The 16,859-nt window shown below is 35.4% G+C and overlaps 1 protein-coding gene across 5 annotated transcripts in view; it reads left to right on the forward strand.

Annotated features, from left to right (window-relative positions):
• Positions 1-16,859, forward strand: part of Nol4 (nucleolar protein 4) — a 318,444-nt gene that overhangs the window by 138,658 nt on the left and 162,927 nt on the right. Inside the window, exon 1 of one of the 5 annotated variants that reach the window (XM_010638084.3) lies at positions 16,279-16,391. The exons of the other annotated variants lie outside the window; for them this stretch is intronic. The gene's annotated coding sequence lies outside the window, so the exon portion shown is untranslated. Of the gene's footprint in view, positions 1-16,278; positions 16,392-16,859 lie in introns of those variants that run through there. 5 annotated transcript variants of the gene reach the window in all.

Below are 16,859 nucleotides of genomic sequence, written 5' to 3' on the forward strand. Positions count from 1 at the left end.
AACCAACTCATCCTCTTGATGCAAACTTTACAATCAACTCCACCGTGTGATTCCAGCAGTGTTGGATGGATGCCTTAAAAGTAAGCAGTTAATCAATATTCACTCATTGAATATTCTAATGCCCTTGATACCATCCACTAAGGTCATTTTGTGCATATAGTGTTGCTCCTAAGGGCTTATAAACTGTCCACACTTAAAACCATAATAATGAACATAGAGACTCATAGTGCTCTTCTTTTCGCACACATTTCTAAATCTAGAGGATTTGAATATTGCCAATAACATTTCACATTTTTCCTACCTATCATGTATTCAAGAGCACCATTAAAATGAATTTCATTCAACAATAATTCAGCAAATGTCTTTCAAATATTTATTGCGAATTTATGGCTAAGGTAAATACACGTCTATACTCCTAGTGCTTAATTATGTTTTGACATTTCCAGATCTTGTAACATTTAACTGAGTGGTACGTGATAATATAAGGCGCCTTTGTTTTATGTAGAACTTAGAGTTTCTTTCCCTATAAAACTCACTCTAGTTAGGGAATATCAACCTCATGCATTATTCTAAGTTAATTTAAAGTTATATTTTCTGGAGAAAAATATTAAATGTCTGAGAAATACCTTTGTGATTTGGACTAAATTTTGCAGCAAGACCCAAAAGATGTCCCTGGATTTGCATAGCACCTTTATTCTGAGGAGGTCAGGGTATTTCATATTCATTATCTCATTTCCACCCAAAGTTGACTTCTATAGTAGTCACTGAAACACAGAGAAGTAAAATTTCTTGCTTTGGAGTAAATAGATACCAGCTATAAACCTTCTCTACCCCCTACTTTCCTTACAGTATTTTCTTACAGCTATGTCCATTATCTCTTAAAATAGTTCAACCAACAAGTAACTATTTAACATTTGCTCTTACTACACGCTATCTAGGTATTTGGGATAAATAAGTAAACAAAAAAGAAACACACAACAAAAACTTTCTCTTGTCTCTTTATATTTTAATTAACATATTTTATTAAGGTGAGAAGGGATATGGAAGATACAATAATAGTACTATAAATTTGTAGTATAACCATTTTAATAAAAATAAATGCAATAGGTAAAAAATTAAGGAAGAAGTAAGATGGTATGGTGTGGATATGTAAATAAGTTAAGCTGATTGCTATAGAAATTATTTAAGTTCATGACAGTGAAAAGCAATATAAAAATACTTATGCTACTAAACATGGATGTTTTAATGTTTATTTAACTTGATCTTAAAATAAATTATTCAATGAAGATTGTTCTGTGAATGTTAAGTAATCTTATTTAATATAGAAATTCTGATAAGTGATATACATTTGTCAAATTCTAAAAAAAAAAATCTGTTCAAAATTCTAGGTATCGTCCTAAAAGAGTTAAAGACATAATATTACAGTGATCCATGCATGCCCACTTTTATAGAAGCATAATTCATAATAGCTAAGTCTTGGAAGCAGCCTAGATTTTCATAAACAAATGATTGCATAAAGAAAAGGTGGCATTTACACACAGTGGAGCACTATTCTACAGTAAAGAAGAATAACTTCAGTCATTAGTAAGAAAATAAATGCACCTTGAGACCATAGTGATAAGTAAAATCAATCAGACAAGCTCATATATTGTATGGTTTGTCTTATATGAGAAACACAAAATATAATGAAAACCAAAATAGCAGATAGGTAAGAAGAAGTAGGGAAATAGATCTTTCTCGAGTGGGAAAAAGATCAAGAGATGGAAGGGACGGGGTAGGAAGTGAAAAAGATAGGGGTCAAAGAAAATAAAAAGAATTAAGATGTGTTATGAACATACACCAACATCACACAAAGAATGTAAGTATCATGCTCTGCAAAATACTAATACATTGTTTTAAATTTAAGGATCTTTACATATTCAAGTTGAGAACTCATTCATTAATATAGTTCAGTAAATATTTATTGTCAACTACCCTATACAGAGTGCTGTTCTAGGGGTTTTGAATATAGGAGTAGACGGAACGAAAATTCATTGTCAAGCTGTTCAGGGACTAGAAGACAAGACAGTGAGGTTATCTATTTATGCAGAGAAAGAAACTCCTCAAGGTATGGCCACTTAAAACAATATCCACTTTATTGCCTGTGTGCCTCTGTGGTTGACAGAACTTAGCTGTGCTTGTACTTCTGATGCTGCCTGGCACTGCAGTTCTCCAAGGGTGTGTGACTGGCCAAAACAGACAAAAATGGCTCATCTGATGCCTGCTACCTTGGGAGGAAGACTAGATGGCTCATGTCAGTATGTGCTTTGGCTCACTCAACCCTCCAAGGGTGTGTGACTGGCCAAAACAGACAACAATGGCTCATTTGATGCCTGCTACCTTGGGAGGAAGACTAGATGGCTCATGTCAGTATGTGCTTTGGCTCACTCAGACCACTTAGCCTGTTCTGTCTTTCTAGGTATCAGGGCCTGTTCTCCATATCACATGGTCTCTGTACTTATCTTTCCACAGGTAGCAAGATGATAGCTTAAGGGTCCACAGAGTGCAAAAAGAGAAACCCATAGGCCTCCTTAAGGGTTCCTTCTAGGACTTATACAAGGTCAGTTCTTCTAGGTTCTACTGGTGAGAGGAATTCCCAGATAAGACTTAGGAAAGGTATTTCACAAGGGGAAAATTGTGAAATGCTCAGATAATTTGGGGCCATATGTATGGCAGCTAGTGAGCCCAGGGAGCAATAACAGTGCAAGGACAAGGAACTCAGTAAACCCTGATGAAGGACAGCTGTCTCACCAGAGGCATTCAGGCAAGGTTTCCATGAATTAGAATGCTGAGACAGGCCTTAGAGGAATAATCTACATTAGCCAGCAAATGAAGAACAGAAGTGTGCCAGGCAGAAAAAGGGAGGAAAGGACAGAGTGAGAGAGAGAGAGCATGAGACATAGGACATGGCATCAGAAGAGAGCATGTTACAATTATTTAATATGTGAATAAGTTATATTCCCTTTGGTAATGGTTGAAAAAGAGAACTGAAGAAAAAAGCAAAACATAAAGCAAGAGTATTTTAATGAAATAAGGCCAACACTGTTTCTCAGAGAGAAGCTATAAGGATTCAAGACTTGTCATGTAGAGGTACAAGATCCCAACAATAAATGTAACTGTACTGTATCCCTAAAATGTACCAATAAACTCAATTAAAGATGAAAAATGTACCAATAAAATGCCCGGTATACATATGTACATAAATATATTTACATAAGTATATATACACATTTGTTCCATATAAATGTATATCATAAGTATAGTAGGTGATTTCTAATGCTTGTTTTCCTGTGATGAAGGGTTTGAAATTCAACCAAAAATCCAAGGGAAACCAGTAAAAGTTTGGATCTGCATCTGACAAACACATCTTTGTACAGAGGCCAGAGAGTGAAATAGAAAGGTAGATGCTGAAATAATGATAATTAGGTCAACAGATAAAATATAAAAGGCAGAGATTATGAAGATAGAGCTTAGACAAGCAAGAAATTATGTCAGACACACATTATTTAGTTTCTTTCAAAAGTCTATGCATTTAATGATATTATTGCAATGTATTTATATTTATATTGTTGAGGATCTCTAATATTCCAGGCAGCATAGTAGAAATTGTGATACACAGAAGTGAGATACATTTTTACATTCACAGAGCTTATATTATAGTTTTGAAGATTGTAGTGTTGATGATAATCCCATTACAAGTACTTGCTAGATTTAGGCACTAAATCTAGGAGTGTTGATTTACCCGGATCACCTTGGAGGGTTTCCTGTAAAGGTTACTTGAGATTCAAAGGCAAAAGAGAGAGTATTTTAGAATGACAAGGGCTTTGTCTACTAGGAAAAAAGAGAGCCAAATCTAAAGAGAATTGAGGAGGAATGGGCCGATGGGGAGAGACAGCACACGTTTGAATCTGGAGATGTGAGTGGGCTTGCTAGGGGTGAGGTGTTAGATAAAGCATAGTTGTATCATCGTGAGTTGAGCTGAGAATGAAAAGAAACAGATGAGATGATAGTTACGAGTAAATTAACTGAAAATGTTTTGAAAGCTAAAATCAATAGACACAAGCAAAATTATGATTTTTTAAATTGGGCTCTGTGCTTTTTAAATACTTCGAGCTCAGAATAATCATAGAATATTAAAGATAAAGAGAAATAGACAAAGCTGTTACTACTTTGCACTGTATGATAAGTAATATTGACTTTATGAGTAGTATTTTATATCCACTTGCTATCTCCACAGCAATAAGCAATTAGAGATGAGATGTAGAAGACATGCTTCTCACCTTCAAGAAACTTTCAAGTGCAATTTCCTCTATAAAGTACTCCTTGGCCATCTAATGCACTTAATCATACATTAATTTATATTTAGCAAATTTCCTAGCATATAATATAGCCAATAAATTTAGCAAGTGTTGCTTGTTATTATTATTATTAAAGACAACTTGCAGATCTTTGTGTATGGAATAGGATCAGATGGGCAATTTATCCACACATCTGAAATTTTATTCTATTCTTATTCTAGGAAACAGATTTGATTGGTCAGATCAGGGCAGCAGCACCTGTGTAAGACAAAAGACTTTTTTGTTTCATCTAACTTTAAATTTGGAATCCTAATGTAAACAGCAATAAAATAATCTTTCAATGTGATGCAAATTTTATGTGAGTATTGGGTGAAGAAAGCATGTATGAAATTGAGTACGATCAGAAACATATGTTTGCATATGTGTGTACTTTGGAGGAAGATGGATTACATATAAACACAGGTACACAAAGTAGATAGATTTCATCGGATTTTTTTCAGAACTCTTAATAATGTGAAATCTCTACGTTAGGGTAAAACTAGTCTCCAGATTAGTCATATCATTGCTTTGTTTTTAAGCCTTTCAGTAGGATCTATCAAGATTTATAAAACATCCAGGACTTATGCCTATGCCTAAAGTTAAAATAGTGCCAAATCTTGAGTCAAAGAAAGTATCACATACTACTAAGCCCTTTCAGTGTTACTTCTCACTCACAACTTTCATGCTGAAGCACCTGTCAAAACGTCAGCTAAAATGAAACTTAGAGTGATGTTGGTAAGATGGTAGATGAAGTCTTAAACCTTCGATCTGTATCGGAGACCTGGAATTAACAACACTATATGAAATAGAACAGCTTTTTTTTTTATCAATTTTATTGAGTTTATTGGTACATTTTAGGGATACAGTACAGTTACATTCATTGTTGGGATCATGTACCTCTACATGGCAAGTCTTGATTCTCATTTTTTCCCCTTACCTCTGCCCTCCCCTCAACCCCTCCTCCTCTCCCCATCTACAAACACTTTATTTTCATCTTTTCATTCTCTCACATTTTTTTCTTTTCCCTTTTTGTTCTTCCCCTACCCATCACACCTTCCCTGCACCTTTAAGAACTCCAAAGACCAGTTTAGAAGTGGTTACACCAAGGCTAATACAAATCAAAAAGGAATTTTAAAAAATTTATCAGTCTTTTTATTACCATATCTTTGTAACACATAATCACTACATTCATTCGGAGGAATTGGTGCAATTTTTTGTCAGTCTTTAAGTTTGGTAATTCTTTTTTTTTTTCTTGTAAGATTGTACTATTAAGTCTCTCTACAGAATTTTTTCAGCAAAGTTATTCTATTTTTTGGTTGCATAATTTGGTTCTTTCATATAGTTTCTAACATTTCATTATAATCTCCTTTAGTTCAGGCACTGTTTTCAATTTTTTTTAGATTTCTGAATTATCTGTGAGTGCATTTAAGATCTTAATAGAAGAGATCTGGGGAAGGGAGAAGATGGGAGGGCAAGAAAGGGAAGAAGTAAAAATTATTAACATGTGATATGTGTATGCACCAATTCTTTAATAGAATTGTTTTGAATTTTTATCAGGGTCTGCATTTGTTTGTGGTTTGTGTCGGGAATTTTGTTTGCACATTTGACCGAGCCATGTTTCCCTGTTTCTTTTTATGTTTTGTGATTTTATTGCTGTTGTGGAAATCTGAGCTTTCGGAAAAAAAAAAAAAACAACTGTCTTTTCCAGCTCTCTTTTTTCCTAGTAGACAAAGCCCTTGTCTTTCTAAAATACTCTCTCTTTTGCCTTTGAATCTCAAGTAACCTTTACAGGAAACCCTCCAAGGTGATCCGGGTAAATCAACACTCCTAGATTTAGTGCCTAAATCACACAAAAAATTGAGTTGGAGGGAAAGGGTACAATAGAGAATTAAGATGTATTGTATTCATGCACCAATTCCCCACAATGAATGTAATTATTATGGACTGCAAACGTGTACTAAAATATATTTTTTTAAAAGATGGATCAGTTGAAATTATTGAGTCAAAGATAGAAAAGATGCTGAGACAAAAAATGCTAAAAGATCCTAAGAAACTCTAAATAATAATAACTAAGTCCTCAAATAAAAGATAAAACTGGCTTAACACAGAAAATTACAGCGATATAAAACAGCATAGCACTGACAAAAATAGACTTGCTGATTGATAGAACTTGATAGAGGATGGAAAAACAACTCCAGATACACTCATCTAACTTATCTTTGACAAAGGGGTCAGACACTTTGGAGAAAAGATAACCTCTTTAACAACAGAAGCTGTTAAAATTGGCCATGCATATGCCAAAGATTGAATCTAGAGCCATATCTCCTACCATACACTAAACTAAAATCAGAATGGATCAAAGATATAAATATTAAACTAGAAATAATCTGCTGGAAGACAACATAGGTGAAACTCTTGAAGATGCAGGCATAGGCAAAGATTTTCTGAACAGAACCCCCATTGCACAAGAAATAATACCAAGAATCAATGAATGGAATCACATTAAGTTATAAAGCTTGCACAGAGAAAAAGATACTACCAGCAGTGTGAAAGGACAACCCCAAAAATGGGAGAAAAAATTGCCAGCTACTTGTCAGACACAAGACTAATGCCTAAAATATATAAAAATGTCAAAAAATAGACCCCTAGATTTAGAAACCCAATTTAAAATGGGAATCTGAATTGAATACATACTTCTTAGATGAAGAAGCACAAATGGCCAATAAATACATGAAAAACTGTACAGCATCACTGGCCATTCGAGAAATGCAAATGAAAACAACGCTGAGATTCCATCTTACTCCAGAAGAATGGCTACCATGAAGAAATCCAAGAACAGCAGATGCTTGAGAGGATGTAGGGAAAAGGAACCCTTCTTCATTGTTGGTGGAAGTGTAAACTGGTGCAACCACTGTGGAAATAAGTATGAGACTCCTCACAAAACTAAAAGAAGTTGCATTCGAGCCAGCTATTCCCCTTCTGAGTACCTTCCCCCAAAAGTTAAAAACATCATATTACAGTGATATATGCGTGTCTATGTTAATAATAGCACAACTCATAATAGCTAAAACTTAGAAATAACTTTCATGTTCATGAACAGATGAATGGATAAAGAAAGCATGGTATTTATACATAAAGGAGTATAACTCTGCCATAAAGGAAGGTGAACTAGAGTCATATGTATGAACATGGATACACATTGAGAACATTATGTTAAGTAAAGTCAATCAGACACACAAGGTTAAATATCACATAATCACTCTTGTATGAGAACCCTAATATATAAATAAAATGCATAAATAAGGAACAGAGAGTAGGAAATAGTAAGATAGATCTTTGGCTTATGGGAAGGGAACTGAAAGATAAGGGTAGGGAAGGAAAAAAGACTAATAAAAAAGGGGGGATTGTGAAGTTCTATGTACCTACAATAAGTTTCTACAAGGAATATTACGATCATCATGTACTATATATATTTATATGTATGCATGCACATCTGAAGGTGTCCGAGAGGTGCAGAGAGGGTGAGGGAGGGGTGGGGAGGGTGTTAGAAAAATTAATTGATAAATCATCTCAGGTAAATATACAAACTCCCTGTGAAGAGTGTAATCAGAATGTACTACAAACATGCAGCAATAAAAGTTTTTAAAAAGTCATAGCTGGCTGAATAAATTACAATACAGGGTCAAACTGTACGCTTTCTGCAATATACTCACATTAAATGTAAGGACACAACCCTGAATGTCAAAAGATGGAAACAGGTGTTGTATGCAGTGGTAAATGGAGACCAAGGGTAACTATCCGTACATCAGAAAAAATGGGCTTTAAGACAAACATAAGACATTATATAATAATAAAAGGATCAATTTACCAAGAAGATAAAGCAGCTATAAATATGTATGTACTTAATATCAGCAATCTCAAATATTTGAAGCACATACTGACAGAAATGAAGGGAGAAATAGCCAGAGAATAGCAATAGGATACTTCAGTATAATTCTTATAGCACATAGGACAACCAAACAGGAGATCAGTGAGAATTAAGACTCAAACAACACAGAAACCAATTGGACGTAACAGACATATGCAGAATGCTCTAGCTATTCTCCTTGAATGTGTATGGAACATTCTTTAGAAGTTGTGGTAGGCTACAAAATATACAAAGTACCCAGCATTTGAAAGCGGTTATCTGATTCAGCAAAATCCAGTGTAAGTATTCAGAGAGAATTAATTGGCAATATAGAATTTACAATAGAGTATTATATATTCTACTATTTGTAAATTGTGCATAAATATTTTTATCAGTGAAATACATAATATTGTATCCAACTTTTTTTGTTGTTGTTTAGAGTAGGAAAAATGTATTGAGAGAAAGAAAGCTTCTGTCTAAAAGAGACAGAAGGGGGACTGAAACATGGTTTGCTCACTCACTCCACTTTTCAAAGATGTTTTATACAGCAAAGCCATGTGGTGAGGCAGGTACAAAGTGGGACAAAACTATAAGACCCAATGTAAATTTACCAGGTGGGCATGAGGTGGGAAAAAACCATGACCAACCAATAAGATTACAAGTACAGTCATCCAAGTAATATTGATCCAATGAGAAATCACAAAGTGGACAAAACTATAATAACCAATAAGATTATGACAAGTGTAGTTGCTTATATAATATTGATTAAATGGGGATCCAATGGGGAAGCAAGCCACATAGCAAGCCTACAAAGAATGAGCAAAGATTTTTGGTTGAAAGGGTTAGGTCAGGGATCTGTCTAGGAAGACCTTTGCCCCCCACCCAGGTGATTGATACCTATTTAGGATATCAATCACTGCTATTCATCCTACATAGGTATGGTAGTTTCTCTATGACTTTGTGTTTTGACTCAACTCCCTGTTGGCTCCTCCTGGGCTGGCCCTGTCTAACTGCCTATGAGATATCTAATTAACTTACCTATCTGTAGTCTTCCCCTCTGAAGAAGTACCCCTAACTGCTGTGAGGGGACAAAGGACAAAGACCATTCTGGCTCCTTCCAGCTGGAGTGGGTGGTAGTTGTGATCAGCAGTCAGAGTTACTCTACAGAGCATCTATCTAAAGGCCCTCAGGAAGTGCCAGGCATTGTCATGTTGAGTAGGCTTATAGCTTGGAGTCTGGAGGAGATAAAGTTAAAGAAATAGTTAAGAATACATAGGCCAAATTATATTGTGATGAATATAGCAAACAAGTGTTTCCAATGGGAGGAACTAGTAAGAGCCTCCCACATAGAGGATAAGGAGAGGTTGGAGCTGAGTAGTTCTCTCAGTGGCACCAAGAAAGCCTTACAAGTACAGGGTCCTGAGATCTATCCCAGTACTGAAAAAAAAATTAAAATCTATAGAATTCCTCTGTAGATTCTGAAAAACATTTTGTTGTTGTTGTTGTTTATTCTTGCCTAAAGGCTGCCAACTCCAAGCGGTCATACAAATGGAACCAATGACAAATGTGCTAGATTTCTTTTACCGGGATCCACCAGACTGACCTTGTAAACAGCTCATAACTGCTAAACTATACAATACGACTTCTATGTTGGATTCTAAAGTTCCCATTTTTTTAGAGTAGCTGTAAAACACTTATTAGCACATAACCGATATTATCATTTTCCTGTTCACTATATATTTCTAATTTCTTTTCATGCATTTCACTTAATATTTCATCTCTTGATCTATATTTTAACATATTAATCCTATCTACCAGTTCTTCTGTTATCAACTGTAAAAATCTGTCTACTAAATCCCTAATTTTAATAATCAAATATTTTAAGTCCTTGACTGCCTACTCCGTTCCCTTTCATAGATTCTAGTTCTGGTGAAATCACCTCTCTTTATATCTTTTCACTTGAACATGATAATCACAGTTATTTTAAAGTCTGTTTGTAATAATTCTAATACCTGAGCTATCTGCATATCTTTCTATTGTCTGTTTCTATAATCTGTTTTTTAATCTTGACTCTATTTGTTGCTATTCTTTGCAATTCTTTAAAAATTAAATTCTGGAATTGTGTATGAAAAATAAAAGGCCTTCGGAAAATACCTGGCTCAGAGTGTTACCCTTACAGGCAATGGTCTAAGTCAAATTAAATATCAAACTGACTTGCTTCCGGATGTTACTTCTTAAAATAGTCGTCCATCTTCATCTGTTTTTCATCTTCTCATAAGGTCCAACCTATGGGAGGTTCCAAATGAAATCTTAAACTACCTACAAAAGCCCTTCTTCACTGAAGGTCCTTGGTTTTTCAGTTCAAAGCAGAATTTAGTGTACAGTAAAAAGTGATTTTTCCAAGCACAGTTTCTACCTATCTCTTCTGCTGTTTGTTCTCTGAAATATAGGGCTATGCAAAGGCCTCCAAAGGAAAATTAAAGCATGGTGGTCTTACTTTTCTGCAATTACCATCGTCTTTCTGCAGTCTTGACTATTTACATCCTGGTACCATTTTCATCCTGAAATCTGTTTCTTTTTCCCCTCACGTGACGGGGTTTTCAAAAGTTTTATTCTTTTTTCTACCTACTAACAAAGTACACTCAGTTCTCACTTTCCCCCTCTTCACCAGAAAATTGACATTTGCACTGAGAGAAAAAGCTACTTAACAGATTTTTGGTTCATATTTCTCTGATTTCCTTCTTTCTGGGACACTGGGTTCTCAGACCCTGGCTACCTCTTAGCCATTCAATGCCTTCAAACAGATGTCAAGCAAAAATTTTTTAAAGTTAGATTTCTGTATTATTTTCAGTAGGAACACTGGCCTGCTCTGAGCTAGTCCAATAAGACCCTACACGCTCATTAGCTGATTTTATATGTATACCTACCTGTATGAAGACAAAGATCTCTCCTGTATGTTTTCATAACATCTTCTGCAAAATTTCATCAAAGTATTTAGCACTCTAAATGGCAAAGGCTTGTGTACTTATCTTTCTAATGCTAGGATAGTAACTTTTACAAGGTAAAGACTATCTTTTTTTTCTCATTGAGTTTATTGGTACATTTTAGGCATACAGCACAGTTATATTCGTTATTGGGACCTTGTACCTTTACATGACAGGTCTTGGTTCTCAGTTTTTCTCCTTGTCCCTGCTCTCACTTCACCCCTTCCTCCCCTCCCCAGTTACAAACACTTTATTTCCATTTTTTCATTTTCTCCTATTTTTTTTATTTTCCCTTATTACCTTTCTCCTACCCTTCCCACTTTCCCTATACCTTTAGCCCCTTTCTTCCTATTTCACATTGTCAATTATCTCATTAGAATCTTATGTACTATTTTAGTTTATGCACACTAGAGAAACTATTTGGTATTTACATGTGTGACTTATTTCACTTAGGAGTATATCCTCAATATGTATCCATTTTCCTATGAATGAATCTAATTTCTCATTCTTTATGGCTGAGTAGTATTCCATTTTATAGAAATACCATATTTTCTTTATCCAGTTTCCAACTGATGGGCAAATGGGCTGTTTCCAAGTTTTAGCTATTACAAACTGTGCCACTGTAAACATAGGTGCACATATATCACTGTGATATGATTCTTTTAATTCTTTTGAAAAGATACCCAGCAGAGGGATGGCTGGGTCAAATGGACCCTGTAATCCCAGCTCTTTGAGGTATCTCCATATTGATTTCCATAGTGGTTGCACCAGTCTGCACTCCCACCAACAATGGAGAAGGGTTCCTTTCTCCCCACAACTCTGCCAACATTTGTTATTGTATGATTTTTTGATAGCAGCCATTCTTTCTGGGGCGAGGTGGATTCTCAGTGTGGTTTTCATCTGCATCTCTTGAATGACCAGTGATGTGGAACATTTTTTCATGTATTTACTGTTTTTACTTCTTTGTCTGAGAAATGTCTGTTCATTTCAGATGCCCATTTTTGAATCTGGTCTTTATATTGGGTGGGGCTGATTGTTTTGAGTTCTTTATATATTCTACATAACAGTCCTTTGTCTGAGGAGCAGCTGGTAAAACTTTTTTCCCACATTGTAGGTTGTCTCTTAGTTCTGTTGATGGTTTCTTTTGCAGTGCAGAAGCTTTTTAATAAGATGAGATCCCAGTTGTTGATTCTTTCTTCTAGTTCCCGTGCTACTGAGGATTTGTTCATAAAGTCTTTTCCTACGCCAATGTCTTCAAGAGTTCTGCCAAGTGGATTAAAGATTTAAATATTAAAACAGAAACACTAAACTTGCTGGAAGATAAGACTGTCTTTTCTTTGTATGCCTAAGACCTGGCATGTGATTACTCTTAAATAAATGATTGGCTAATGAGTAATTTCAAAGTGTGGGAATAGACCTGTAGCTTTCTGGACCAAACAGACATTATGAAGTTTATTTTTCTCTGCTTATATCTTTTTAAATCTTTTAGAATATTTTTAATTCATATCTTTAAGCCTTTATTTTGTTGTACAATTTAAAAGAATTATATCTCCTAAGTTTTTTTTTTTAGGAAAAAAAGCATGTAAAAATAAAGAGACTTTGCTTCTATGGATCAATAATGTATTATTTTATCTCACTTTGTAGAACAACATGCTTTTTGACCGAAAGCATATTTTTAACAGTGTAAACCTATAGTGATCCGACAGATTTCCATTTTTCTTATGACATATTTTATCATTCTTAGATGTCAATTATTCACTTTGTTTTATTAGATATTGAAATCAAAGAGATGGTAGAAAAATACTATTTAATATACAGAGAAAAAATATCTGCATATATGTTTTTAATTTTCTTAGGAATTGACCACTCCCACTGTGAAGCCTTCCCAGATTTCTTAGGAAGACTTAGCTACCCTGTTTCCTCATCATTCACTGTGGCTGTCTGATAAGCCACTGATCTACATCTTTGAATTTCAGTCCCCATCATGATGTCTACTAACGAAAGTGCTAATTAAATTTTCTGAGTGATGACCCATTCTTTTGCAAAACTAAAAGAGCCTAGGTTGCTGTTCATATTCAAAAATAATCTTATTTATTGTAGTCAGTAGCTATTGTTCAGCAAATAGTTTACATTTATTTACTCTTTAAAATCCTACAAGACTCTATTGAGAGAAATACTACTATGTTCCTCATTTCAGTGATGAGGAAACAGGACATAGAAATGATAAATGCAGTTTGTCATTAAAGTCTGTGTTCAGTGCCCAGTTAAAGTCTTATGACTATGCCCCAGATTTTCCATGAGATGGAGCTTTTTAGACAAAGAAAAAGAGTGTTTTTGACTCATGCTTTGCTCTTCTTGCCACTGGCTCTAGTATATGATTACTGTTTCCTCAGAGCTGGCTTGGGAATTATTCTTATATTACTCAGCTCTGTGTTACTACATTGAAATGCCTGAGGCAACTAATTTGGAAAAGATTTATTGAGCTTTCATTTTTAGATGTTCAAAGGCATGGCAGCTTCATCTGCTCACTTCTGGAGAGGGTCATGGATGGTGGTACATCAGGGCGGGAACATGTACAAGAGCGAAATCATCACCTCTCCAAGCAGGGTAGAGTGAAAGGAGGTACCCAATCCTTTGAAAGCACACCTCCCTCCTTCTGAGGATCTCCTCTAAGGCCCCACTTCCTCACAGTTCTGATACCTCAGCCCCAAACCTTTATTTAACACATGGGCCCCATTGAGCCCTTCAATTTCGAAACTGTAGAATCCTTATAATTTATCTTGATAAAATACTGTTTCTCCTGTGCTCCCTGCCTCTTCTCTAAGACATAGCATTATACCTTATTGTACATACTGATTATTTTATTGAAAAGAGGAGCTCTTACAAATAATACGTGGGAAAAAGTTACAAAACTCTCCAACTTCTTAGGTAAGGGTTTCTGTTACTCATATATTATTAGTTGGGTGTAAATCACTTTCATAATCCAAATGTAAATTGTGGCACATTCAGCATGACTTTCTTAAACTTTCTTCATAAATAATATTGTGTTCTTGGGAGGGGGTGGGGAGCTGGAAAATACACAATATGACTGATCTCTAGGTAGTCAGTGTTAAAAGTATAGCAGATGGTAAACATTACCTATTGCAGCACGGGATTATTTCAACCTATCTTTTAGCAAGAAATTCTTTAGAAATAAGTAATTCTAGTTGGTCGATTTTGAAAGTAAGCCATATGTTGTTTACATGTTTTGGCATTTATCCAGTTTCTCTGAAGATGAGAGTGAAATTTTTTTAAAGCTCTTTACTAATTAGATAATAATGAACATAATGAAAACAGGTGTTATGACTTTTTAAATTATGAGAATGCATCTTCAGACAAGCTCTGGAAAGAGGATCCTGAAGGAAAAATGATCTGCTACATTTTGTGAAGTGGATACATATGTACCCTAGAAATTTATACCCATACATACATTGAACAAAAATTTACTTTTTTTATTATGACAGAAATCAAAAGCACAAATCAAAATGAGTTTTAAAATGCTCTTCATTTTGTATGATCTAATCAATGCAAGTACATACTTTATGTGAAATATTGAAATCTAGTTACTATCTCAAAGCTCTTCAAATACATTATGGTGATAAGTAAGAAGTAACTGAAGACAGCACAAAGATGTCGCCAGAAGGGCAATAAAACACTGAATCCACCGTTTAACCTGGAGGTCCTCTCACACACGTGAGTGACAATACCCATAACGTCCAGTCCTCTTTCCGCACTGAAAGTGTAGAGGTAGATGATGGAGATTACATTGTTTTCTGCCACAAAGAATAATTACAGCCCGTGGGGGAAGGGAGGTATGTACTAGGCAGAGCAGCTCCTGAATAGAAATATAATGAATAGAAAACAAAAAGTATAACGGACAAATCAAAAAGTAAAAAGGACAAGGTGAGTGTCTGGGTGAAAACCTACGAAAGTGGTTTGGTGAACTCTGCCTCTGAAACTGAGAGGGGAGTTTTCCTGCCTCTGTCTTTCTTCCCTGTGAGAGGGAGGGGAATGTCTGAATTGCAGGAATGTTTGTGAAGACAATGAGTGTTCAAAAGAGTACAATGGTACAACTATTAAAATGCACTATCAACTATTCAAATATATAATAATGTATTTGTTTATTATTTTCCTAAAAGTAGAGCTGCTCTGTTTCAAAATAATGTATAAAATCTGTCTTCACATAATACGGGCTAATGCTAGATCTCTTCTGCTGTTGCATAGGCACTTAAATTCCTCTTATGATTATTTTTCCAAATGATTGGTACTTATCGTGATTATTCTGTGGCTAATATGTGTATGCAAAGTGTGGCTGCGGGGATTTGCTTTTGTTAGCATATCCCCTCCCCCACCCTGAAACCTCAAGGCTCCACACGTTGATGCTGGAGAAAGAAAATGGATGTGTGTGTGTGTGTGTGTGTGTGTCTGCACCTAACCTTCAAGTTGATGCAATGGTGATGATACACACACACATACACACACACACACACACACACATACACACACACACAAATACAAAGCTTCCCTTGATGATGCCATTCTTAACATCTTATTAACATTTTAGACAAACAAAAAAGTAAGCAGAATCCTTTAAATTAAAGTGGGTAAGTGTTTCAAAACAGCTTTATAGAGCATTTACAACTGGAAATTTAATATAACCGAGAATGGCACTTTTATTAAATAATTCTGTGATCTTCCAGCCATGTTCTTAACCAGTGATCTCCCTGTAGCAAAACACATAATCAACAACCCAGGCTGGCAATAAACTTGTTGGGGGATTAAATCCGAAAGGAAGGAGCCCATAGCCCTGGAGGAAGACTGAGTGCATGTTTCCGAGTCTTTGAAGGCTCATCTCAGTAGTCCCACTGCTAGAATGTGCTCTGTTGTCATAGCAACACCATCTCCTGCTTCATACAGGAAAGATTAGCTCTGACTGTGCAGAGGAGAGAATTTAGGGGAAGTCAGACTAATCCCTGGGTGTACTTCGAGGGAAAGGTTGGACCTCGCCTGAGGGATGCTGGATCGGCAATGATAGAACTGGCCTGCCACAGACACTGGTATTTAAGTTGAAGAGCAGAATTCATCGTAAGTGTGAGCTCCTCCAGAGTAGAATACTGATGAATGAGGTGTGTGTAAGTCTTGTTGAAGACTGTCCCATGCAGCAGGAGAATGACAGGGGACTCTGACAGAATGCCAGTGTTTTCTTAGCTTAGCGAACGTGTAAATGGTTTACAGGTCAGTAACTTGGAGAAAATTTTTAGTTTTAAAATGTTGGTGTAAAATCCTGGGAGAATGGAAAAATTAGATGAGCAAAAAATGTATTGTATGCTTTTCGTACTTAATTTATTTATTCCAAGTTTTGTGCATTTAAATTTAAAATTCCACAGTGAAAAAAAGTTGCAAAAATATCCCTATTCTAACTAAGTTATGTTTCTTCAACACCAAAAGTGGTGAAATTTCATTTTAGAAATGCAAATGCTCTTTCTCAATTATGTATACATCTTTTTAAAAATCATCTTAGAAGCATACAAGTGGTGTAGTTATTTTGAGGTA

This window comes from Fukomys damarensis, unplaced genomic scaffold (assembly GCF_012274545.1).
Source record: "Fukomys damarensis isolate Sample0158 unplaced genomic scaffold, DMR_v1.0_HiC HiC_scaffold_30, whole genome shotgun sequence".
In the NCBI taxonomy this organism is placed as follows: domain Eukaryota; kingdom Metazoa; phylum Chordata; class Mammalia; order Rodentia; family Bathyergidae; genus Fukomys; species Fukomys damarensis.